Here is an 11,640-nt window from a genome sequence, read left to right on the forward strand (position 1 = left end):
CATATGTTAGTAGAAAGTAAAAAATGAAAGGTTGATGTTATATACTGTTTTATTTTGACATTTCTTTAAGAGACAAATGTGACATTGACTGAGAAGTTACTCTGTTGTGAAAAACAAAGAATTATCTGCACACTGAATAGTTTTGAAGCCCTGTAGGAGGTGTCATTTATTGCGACCTCTAAGAAGGTCTTGTGTGGCTTTCATTGTATAGAATGCAAATGTGCATTCAATCAGCTCTGAGACCTCAGAGTTTGCAAGGTCACAATAAAAACCACCTAGTGGGATTCATAATTACTCTGTGCAGATTGTTCTTTGTTTCAGCACTTACCCACTGGATGGTTTGGATGTGCCCACATTATTTTAAGTAGTAAAGACAGGGAGTGCTAATATATATAGATTTTATTACATGTGAACCATAAACCATATCTCTTTTTAAATGGACCTATGATACAAATATGGACAATATTTAAAACAAAGTAAACAGAAAGAGAGAACGCTTTTCCACATCTGTCCACGCCAACAGATACAGACTTCCACGACAATAACAAGGCTTCCAGGTCTCTGCAGCTCTCTGGCACCAGGTGGGACATCTGGCTATATCTTGTAGGCCTATGTATGTTTTTTCAGGACTGCAGCAGGTGGAAATAACCTCTTACATAGGTGTCAGACAAAGCATCAAAAACAGTGTGACATTCGTATGCTGTCTTTTCCATTTCATATCAGTCTAGAGGTCTTTAATATTGTTCCGACCCGTGAGGTGTGTGTGTTTTGGCTGTGTTGCTGTGGGTGTGTCTGTCTCTCCCCTGCAGATGTGTACCTGTACCCAGAGTGTGACGCTGGGTGGAACTCGCAGCTGTGGCCAGCGCGGTGGGGACCGTGGAAACTGTGTGGTCCATTGTGTTGTATCCTATGTTTGTTTACGTTATTTAAGTCGCAACGTCTCTTGTGTGGGCACAGATAGCTTTTCGTTGATTAAACGCCTTTTTCTTTGTTATTTTTTTATTAAGAATAAATACATCAACTTGACGCATATTTTGAGTCCTTCCTTGGTTTTTCCACCTGGTTTATTTATCTTTTTGTTCGTCCCACACCCATAGACAAGCCGGGGACGTAACAAATATACACTTTGCATTTTAGTGTGATAGATAGTGGTTCTGTTGACTGCAACTTAAATTGGATATTTATTGTCACACAGGATGAACTTGACATGGTTGTGAGAACATGGAATACACACAAAATAAGATCAAGGCCTGCCCATGGCTTGCGAGGAGGATTCCCCATTCTCATGTTCTCTATGCCACAACTCTATGGAGCAGCAGAGGACAAACTCCAGTCTGTTCTGCCTGAAGAGGTTGCTGTTTGCAAGGAGAAGTGCACCCCAAAAGGGCAGTACCCCTGTGATGAGACTGTTTTTGAGCTTTGCGTTCTCCTAATAGGTGAAAATGGTTGGAGCCCTCCTGTGAATGCATGTAGTGCTGTGGAACTATATTCACTATTAAGAAATGAGATACTTGAAAATATTTAAATAGCCTTTCACAAAGTGTGCTTTTGTATTGCCAGGAAAAGACAGTCCAATATGAGCTCACCAAGAGCTCTTTGGCAGATCTGTCTTTATAAATATGGAGCAAATATTGTGCACACAAGCACTGTTTGAAAATGCTATATATCTAGTTCCTCCATTGAAATGAGTATATATGCGCAATATATTAATTGTTCATCTAATAAAATGTTGGAGCAACGAAAACGAAAGCAACTTAATCTTAACTGGAGGTGTGATATTGCGTAATTGTCAATGATTTGTCTTAACTGTACATTTGTTATTTAGAAATGACACAAACATTGATAAACATTTTTCACTAACTTGTTAAGTATACAAACAAGTGCCATTCAGAATAAAACCGATTATGCAAGGAATGTCCAAATAACCCAAACACAATCATTGTCTTTGAAATACATTTATAATCCATGACAACGAATGGAATCGACCAGGTTCAACCATTATAAATGTAACAATTTCATCACAACTGAACAGTCAGTTTTTCTGTAATCAAGATACTATTGAACAGTGTCTCAGAACAGTCTTTTCTATTAGACGAGAAGGTGTGTGTGTGTTTGAATGTTATATTATGCATCTGTGTTTAATGAATGCATGTGTTTGTTTGCACAGAGGTGTGTGAATTGTGTCACTGTATCTTACAGTGAAAACATCCAGCAACAACATTTGACATCACAATTCCTGTCTACACAATGTCCATTATCCAGATGTTGCTCTCGAGAATGGAAATGAACTCAGTAAAGAAGTCAGGAAATTGATTGTAGCTGTCAGTTGCAAGAGCATCCCACATGTACGTCCAATTGGCCGTCTTGTGAAATTGGTCTGAACTGTAAACTCCACCTTGATCAGACCAGACACCAACAAATCAGAGCCAGTGCAGAACCTCAAAAATCTTCCAAGCTTTTCCTCATTAAGTTCCCTAATGTATCTTTTCAGGTGCTGGGCCACCTCTGCTTCCTTTGATGTCATCCCTGTAGGAAAGTTCAATATCCCTACCACTTTTTTTGTCATTGGTTTGTGGTCACTGTACATTTTGGACAGTTCCACTTAGCTGAGATGCATCTGGAGCTGTGTGATCTCTCTCTCCAGCAGTCAATGACAAACATTGGTTTCTGTACAAGTTCCTTGTGAGATATTTCATCCAAGATTTCTGGCAGAGTAGCAGCAGAGACCCTCTTCCTGCACTCATAGCTGTTAAGCACTTCTAGAAGGTCATCAACATCTACAGAGGAAAAATCATCTAAAGCATGCCTGAGAACATCCTGCTCATGGCAGCTCACAAAGTGAAGAAAGCTTGTCTTCAGGTCACTGTGCACTGCCCCCAAAAGCATTTCCTCTAGAAATGGTGGGGCTAGCTTGATTGGCAAGTACTGGCAATCTTGAAATCCTTTCAGAAGAATACTCCCAATTGCTTTCCATGTGGCAGCACTGAAATCACGCCTGAGAAAAGGCACTTTCAAAGTTGTTCCAAGGGTGCAACGTTCATAAAACTCTGTCAAGAAGGTACTGTAGACATCTCTGACTACACCAGAACCACTACCCTTTTCTACTGAGTTGTCAGGAAGTAGACGTCTTACTTTTAATGTTTTGTTCATAATCTTGGGGTCAGAAAATGATTTCATAATCATTTCACTGAAGCTGTTTGAGTGGTGTAAGACCAAAGTTATCTCAGGCAACATATGAAGAAGGCTTTGAGGGAACTCATTACCTTGATAGATCAGTGTGTCTCTGAGAGAGTCATCATCTACTGTACACCAAAAATGATCTCAGGGTCAGAGGTGTCTGCTTCTATCACTTGTGAAACATCCTCTAAAACAGAAAAGTTGGTACTCTCCAAAGACAAAGTGATGGGATCACTGATTATGTTGACAGATGTGCTTGCTACATGACTTGAGCTTGTAGGGTTTTCTCTGTCCATTATTGAAGACTCTGTGATGCTTTCTTCAGAGAAAATGAACACTCCTTGAAGGTAGTTGTGAGGTTCATCTGTGAACTCCAGTGTTGACCTTTCATCAGCAGGCACTATATCAGGCTCCGACCCCTTTTTGAAGTTGAAAATATTTCATGACCCCCCCACCTCCACGGATCAGACAGAATGTGTGTTTTGCAGTGAGAGGCACCTTTTAAATAGTTTTCTTTTGGCAGTTCTGCTGGCTGTTTATGCGCCCTGCGCGCCTCGTGTTTTGGACGCCTGCTGTGCCTTGCATTTTTGAATGAGCGCTGTGTGCGCACAGAGTTGAAAAAAATTCAACTCGTGCCCGATGTGACTCGAGGTTTTTTCCCCCATTGTCCAATCTAATGAATGGAGAAACGGGGAGTTGTGCTAACGGAAGTTTACAGTTGCTTGGATTGTCTGCAACAAACTGTCCCTGACTCATCCTAAAATAAGCCTTACACTGACCATCATTAAGACGAAGCTCCTGGACCAGCTGGTGGTAGCCTACTACCAGCGGTGTCTCCCCTTTCTGAGAGTCTCATGTGCCCACACGGATCTCAGTTTCCCTGTCTTCTGCGTGTTTGTACACCTCACACACTCAAAACAGTGCCAGAGCTGGCGCTCTGCGTTTGGCAGATGTTTTTAAAAACAAAAGACACAGACCTGTGAGTTGTGATCAGGTTTCTGCTAATATGAAAGTTATTAATTAGCGGCAAACCAAAGATTAGGCTACAGATCGCTGGCGCTATAATCTTTGATTAGACTGACAGGACAGCTGATTCAGTGGTTGCCTAACAACATTAAAAAACCTCAGCCTTTGCTCTTTTCTAAATTCAACCAAAAGCCATTGCTGTGCGCCTTGCGTTTTTCGAACCTGCAAAGAGCTTTCTGTCTGATCGGGGCCTGAGTCTTCTTTGTCGTTTTATAGCGGTTGGCATCACCTCCACCTACTGGATTAAACAGGGCAAAATTTTTACAGTGTCCACCCAAAGTGATTCCATTCACAACTATAGTTCTTCTAGTTATTTTTTTTCTATTTTTGTGACTATAGCAGCATGCTCGCAACCCATCTGGGGGGTCCTGACCTCCAGGTTAAGAACCACTGCAGTATATCAACAAAATGATACTGTGGTAACCTACTCCCAGTAGACCTACAGTATGCCTGACACATCCCAGATGTTATACGGATTTAGAAAATACTGCTAGTTTATGCCAGTCCATGCCAATATCTCACCTAATGCATACCTATTACAATGTAGGTCCTCTTCTTTTGCACGTTTTTTTTAGCAGTTTTTGCCATGTAGCCCTAGGCACTTACTGCAACCACTGGAGACAGGACTAGGGAGAAATATAATTCAGTCTGATGTTAGAATGAACAAGAAAGTCTGCTGTCCTGTAAACAGGCACCTTTTACTCTAATAGCACTGGCCAAGAAACATACTCAAAACAAAGCTGTATACTAGGTGCCTAACTAACAAGGTAAAACTCGAGACAACAGCCCAGCTTTATGGGCTCTATCTATTACCTGGTTTGCTATTTTTCTAGTGTCCTCTGTTTGCTTTGGTTTCTAATGAAAATATCTGCTTCTGAGGTTCCCTGGCCTGAGGGAGGATGACAGAGTGACCAACTAAACATCTGCACACTGCTGATCAGCCTGTGTAAAAGTGGGTCATGGCAAAAGACTTCAGCCTTTAAACAAAATATTGTGTGGATGAGGTGTTTATCAGAATCAGCTTTATTGCCAGGTACACATACGAGGAATTTGACTCAAGACTGTACTTTGCTCATGATGTGCTTACTCATAAAAAAATACCATAACACAATAATAAAATAATCAGACACAAACTGCAGTATAGAGAACACTAACATACACACTATGAACAAAACAATATAGACATATTGACAAATAGTGCAGTAATCAGAGTGCAAAGGATGCAAGAGTAAACTATTCTCATTATGTACATGTTGAAGGTGGATATGATATACAGGTACACATATCTGTACACAGTGTGACGGAACATAGTGCAGGTGCAGTGCAATAAATAAGACCTATGACCTGAGGTAGGTGTATTGGTAAACAGTATATACACAATATGACATAGTATGAACAGCACTGAAATAGAGAATAGTGAATAAATAATTAATAAGCTACTACGACTTTATGTAGGCTAAATTAGCCTACATCAAAATTAGCATAACTTAGATCACGTCTTTGAAAGTAGCGTTAAATAACGAGTAACTAAACTGTAAAGCTAGTGTTTGCTAACCATGCAAAACCGCATTTCTCAAACCTTTAACAATAATATAATTAAGTAAAGTTACCTGTTGACTGATGTGTGTGGCATGGCACGACAAGCAGTAATCAGAAGCAGGCTCAGGTTGCTGTCCTCTCGCCCGTTTTGTTGGTCGCTGGTTTATGGCTTATATTTTCCTAAAATATTTTCACGATTTTACTGTTTCATTTTCACAATATTACGACTTTATTCTCATAATATTACGACTTTATTCTCATAATATTACAACTTTATTCTCATAATCTCATTTATTTTCTTCTCTTCAATGTGGCCCTAATACTCCGTCGTCGTCAACATTTGCGTTCATCAGTCCAATCTGCCACATCTGCTCTGTCTGAAGTCTGGGAAGAATAATGTAGTGCTTACAGAACAGATCCTCTGTTGATGAGATGTCCAGCAGTCCATCCGTCTCCAAGGAGTGTAGCAACTCATAGTACTTTTTGGCAACTATGACTGGGACATCTCGCCACCGGCGCTCAATCCTTTGGATGTCAATATATTGTTAAGGGAAATAACAGCTTGTAGTTTATCCCCATTACCCTTACGCAATCTCGCAATCTCGCAATCTGTACATTTTCCACTCCTTGGTCACCTCTGACTCTGAAATTGACAAAATTGATTGTTTTTAGATTGTTTTTAGATTTAGACATGGGAAAAGCAATACAGAAATACACAGACCAGGAGTAGACATGAACTAAGGTACAGGACTAAGAAGTAAAACACTGAACTGGGAACTAAGACACCAAGAAGACAGACATGAGTGACAGACACAGACAGACATGAGTGAAACCCAAAACCCAACATACTATAAGACAGATACCGAACTGATCAAAATATCAAAAACCCACAGAGAGCTAAACTAAACATAGCCGACAGACAGAATGTGACAAATCTGGAGCGTCTGACTTCATCCAGCCAAAGTGAATGACCACCCACCGTCTGCAGTGCGCTGGCTTCACTGGCAACACAACCCATAGTAGGTCTAACGGAGAGGGAGCGGGGTGCAGGAGTGTACAGGGCGAGGGAGAGGAGGTCGCAGGGGAGCGACCTGGCGTGCTGTGGACGGTCAGTGATCATTCACTCTGGTCGGGTGGGTTCGAACCCAGCTTGACGCACTTGCAAAAGTTGCCTACATTTTCTTAATGTCTTTTTTCATATGTGGCTATTATTTAGTGCTCACTTCTACAATCATATTCACCACAGTCACTATGAGATGCAATGCGACTTGAAAAGAAATAGCCTATATTTTTTGTGAGTGTGAGGCAGACCATAGCTGTTGAAACAACAGGCGAACGTGTACCACAGTTAGTGTGAATTCCAGTAGGAATTCAACACCGGTCATAGATAGAACAAACAGCTGCTTTGTTTTTCCGTTTTGGTTTTAAAACAGAAAAATGTTTTTTCCAAAAATCGACTTGTTTTTTTTGGTTTTCTTCTATGAATTTACCTTGAAGGCACTCCGTGTCTTTGAGTTGCCTCTAGGAAGAAGCCATAAGCGGTTGATGCATGGTTGTTGGTCGACGCGTTCAAGTACATTACCTGCAGAAAAACTGAATTTTTTCAAACAATAGCTGTAGGTAACCTTCTATTAAAGTCATAAAACATAAATGAATTACAAAGTGGATATTGAGTTCCTGGTGGAATATAAGCAAGCATGGCCATTACTGACTCGCACTACAAGTGCAGCCCAGCCTTGCCCACCGAGAGCAATTTGTAGACTGAAAGCATCATAAAAGTCATTAACCAAAAGCTCTATTATCCCTACAATTCCACTGGGAAACAGGATCTTGTCCCTACTAAGGGCGATTCTATTTTATTTCTGTTTTTGCCATATAAATAAGAGATATAGGCAAACGTTTTAATTAAGATAAAAACCCATTTTAAGATTACAATGTCTACTTTCACTAGCATACTTGCTTGTTCTTCCACAAACTGGCTCCATTTAGACCAAATTCCATAAATGAAGAATAGAGAATTGGTCCCTGTCTTGTGATATCAGGCAGCAACGTCATCCTAAAAATACAAGGTTGTGTGTCCACTGAAGCAAAATGCAGTCTTAACCTTTCTTGAATACCTGTCCACTCCACAGAGGCAGTCTGTGCCAGTTGAGCAGCACTAGGTATGGCAATTAAAAGCACTTCCCTTTTGCATCATTATTTTTATCTAAATTGTATAAACATGTACAATATTTAAGATATGAAAAGAAAAATCTGGGAAAATGTTTGAAATGTACTTTAAAACACTAAATAAATTGTGTAAACATGTAGCCTCATTTTCTAAATTTATTATTATTTTATTTATTTTTCATTCATACATTATTTAAATAAAAATAATCAAATGTAGAGGACATTAAGTGAAGCGCCTCTCAACTTCTGTGCAAAGTGCTGCTCGCATGCCACAGGCTGCAAATGCCTTGCCTTGCTGGATGAACCTAAAAAGAGAACATTTTTTAATCTATAATAAAATCTTTAAAAATACTACCTTATCAATTTGTTATTTGTGTCAGTATGCACAAGTGAGAGGGGCCCTCAAACAGAATACGTTCTTCTCACAACACAGCCCAGCCTGGCCAATCTGGAAAGGATGCCAATTGAATCCACTCTGTGCATCGAGTCTGCCATTCTTGCCCATTGCACATGAATACCCATAGATAGCAACCTTCCTCTTACCATCCGGTATCCAGCATCTCATTCTTATCACCACATTATCCAACTCCTCATCACTGATGGAACTGTAGAGTTCTGAAACAGATAAGCCATCATCCTCCAAAAGAATGTGCTGATTGAAACACTAAGCAGTTTTGCAATGCAAGGTACTGAGAGGTTTGTCTGCAACTCAATCCTCCTCTCAGACCAGTTATTGATCCCACTGCTGTGTCTAGGGCTGGTGAATCTAAATGTTGTCTGATAAGTCCAAAAAACTCCTGAAGAGCTTGGATTATTCCTTGTGGTATGTCCACATGTCTTGAGAGGGCTTGCAAGAGGTAGAGTTCCTGGCGACATACAAACTCCATGAAATCCAGGTCAAGTGGGGTTCGAATGAGCGCAAGTTAAATTTTTGACAGGAGTTGCTACAGGATCTGACATCTCAGAATATGCTGTGGAGAACAATATGTGTGCACAAGTACACTTGAAATAAATGGCACACCTCAAGACATTTATTGACTACTTTAAAAGATCAGCATTCAGATCAGGTGAGAAATTAAGTCTAAAAGTGTGTTTTTTAATTCAATTAATTAAAAAACACATTACTATAAATGTCATTCTTACATATATTTAAATAATAAATCATTTAAAAATCCATCATTTTGAGGGATTATGAGCCAAATTTAAGACTTTAAGATGCTTCTTTGAATAGTAACTTGTTAAAAATCTTTCCAAGTAGGCTAGCTTTAACGTTACCACAATAAGCATTCTATCCTCTGGTCAGAAAAAGAGCTGTAATGCTGGATTTCCGGTACAATGTATTTACATGGGCAATCTGGAAGATTTACTTTAAAATAAATATCTGCAATGTCACCATCTACTGCCGAATTGTGTAGTGAACAGAATGGTGGTTATGCCTCCAAGCCTTCAGAATTGGGTTTTAACGTTAGGCTCAACGCCAAAAAATACTCAGTTCTTGGTAGTTCAAATTAAATAGTGCGGTTTCACCATTGACATTGCCACTTAGTTACATTTTGTACAGTTACTTTGCAATTGAATATTGGAAGCTACACACATTGGTACTACACCCGGGATCCCAATGTCTCTTCCCGGGCTCCGTGCAAGTCAAGTTGGCGTTAGCTAACATTAGCTTATCTGTTAACGGTGGGCTACTAATTAATTCCCATTTCCCTAATAATTTTAGTAAATGTAAACAACACTAGTGAAATGAAATAGTTCTTGCGTGAGGCGTTTCTATGGCCATTTCTCAGGAAGCATTTGGAGGGGTAACTTTACAGAGCGTAGTTTGCATCGTCTTTTGTTGGATAACGGTATTCCGATACAACAGCAGCAGCATTTAACCAGGTTAGAATTTGTACTGGTGCAGTAAAAGGAAGGACAACATCAATTCTCATGTCAGTTTTTACTGACAATCCATACATATTTACATTAATGTATTAAACACTCTTGGTCTGTACTGCGATGCACTAAGATCTATAGTTTACATTCAAACTAATATAGTAATATGCATATGCAATTACTTGTCCGCATGAGCGGTTGGAAAAGGTCTTGTCCTGTATCTAACTGTAGTAATGAAGATCAGCCTTCAGGCAAAGAAAACACTTGTTTCCATCCTCAAGCATACAGTGAAGATGAAAAGTATCATATTTTTATATTACTTTCATGTACCTGCCAATGAGACTTTGCTATGGTGTTTTTTTCCTGGATAGTAACATTGTTCTCATTTTGAAAATAGACATGAATTATATTATGAATTATATAGTGCCAGCCAGTGGTGGAAGTATTCAGAACAGTTACTTACATAGAAGTACCAATACCACACTGATTATACTCTACAAGTATATAAAAAGTCCTGCATTTAACATGTGGTTTTTACATGTTTAGTCTACCATGCAGTGGAGTTTAAAGACGTAGTTTCTTAAAAAGGAAATACTAGAGTAAAGCACAAATAGCTCAAATTCTCAGAAAACAGGTTCTTTATGATTTACCATTTTCTACATTAAAAAAAAATTGTAATATTGGAGATTTAATGTTCTTATTAATTGCTCAACACTTTCAATAGTTCAGTAACAGTCTTCACATATTGAACATTGACATTATGCCAATTTAATGTTACGCTAAAGGCAGGACTGCTTTATTGAAAACTGCCCAATTAACTGTAATAAAAGCTGTAAGAGGAAAGCACTTGACTACTGGTACTGGTACCGGTATAAGACTACTAAGTATATGGTGTGTGTACCATAGCGCACTTCGCAATCGCGGTCAAATTCTATTTGTATCCTGAATCTCTCCCGCTCTGTTGAGGTGATGAGAACATGTGCCTGTCCAGTAAGCCATTGAAGGATGCAACCAACAGTGATCTTGCGTTTCTCCATCTCTTCTCCATCTCTCTCCCATGTCCATCTTCAACATCACACCGTTTTCTTCATGGCCTTCGTGGTCTCCCTCTCTATCATGATGCACTTTTCCTCCTCTGAAACAAGTTGGCAATTAAAAATGAATACACGGAAATGTATAGCTTCACCCAAGCAATGTTCATAAGATTGCTTTTGTTTGTTTTTTTTTAAAGTATCTGGATATTATCAGGATGACAACCTAATTAGGCATTACTGCTTCATATTTCATTCTCAAGACATAACTTTTAATGGCCCACAACATTAAAAATGTTATCTTCTATTACAGTAAGAGTAATACAAAGTTGTCAATGAGGGGAGAATACAGACAGATTTAATGTATATCATAATTGGACTGAAAAGAAAGTTTTTTAAATAAAAAAGACAAAAATAGGTTTTTAAAAATTTCAGTTAAATTATCACCTTCATTTTCAATGCTCTGGATGAAATCTCTCAAGAAGTTCACAATCTTTGATTCCCTCTGGCGTTTCAGTGAGCCCAACACACTGAAGGTTGGAGACATGGCTCCCATCAGAAATTCAGCATCTTAAGAATAAGGAAAAAATAAAACACACAATATCTTAAGTTATTGAAATGTATTGAGACGATCAGCTTTGATATAATACTGACCTTTTCCAAAAGCCCAGGAACAAACAGCGGCCGAAATGTGTGTGGTTGCTTTCCATATACAGTGGGTACGGAAAGTATTCAGACCCCTTTAAATTTTTCACTCTGTTTCATTGCAGCCATTTTCCAAAAATCAAAAAAGTTCATTTTATTTCTCAGTAATGTACAC

General features: G+C 39.1%; 1 long non-coding RNA gene across 1 annotated transcript; it reads right to left on the reverse strand.

The window, feature by feature from the left end:
• Positions 1-9,916: 9,916 nt before the first annotated feature.
• Positions 9,917-11,548, reverse strand: LOC123985881. The gene is made up of 3 exons (XR_006828767.1): positions 11,475-11,548; positions 11,268-11,390; positions 9,917-10,924 (listed from the first exon to the last, which is right to left on the reverse strand). It is a non-coding gene; the product is annotated as an uncharacterized LOC123985881 (long non-coding RNA).
• Positions 11,549-11,640: the final 92 nt, after the last annotated feature.

Source organism: Micropterus dolomieu, linkage group LG17, assembly GCF_021292245.1.
Source record: "Micropterus dolomieu isolate WLL.071019.BEF.003 ecotype Adirondacks linkage group LG17, ASM2129224v1, whole genome shotgun sequence".
NCBI classification, from domain to species: domain Eukaryota; kingdom Metazoa; phylum Chordata; class Actinopteri; order Centrarchiformes; family Centrarchidae; genus Micropterus; species Micropterus dolomieu.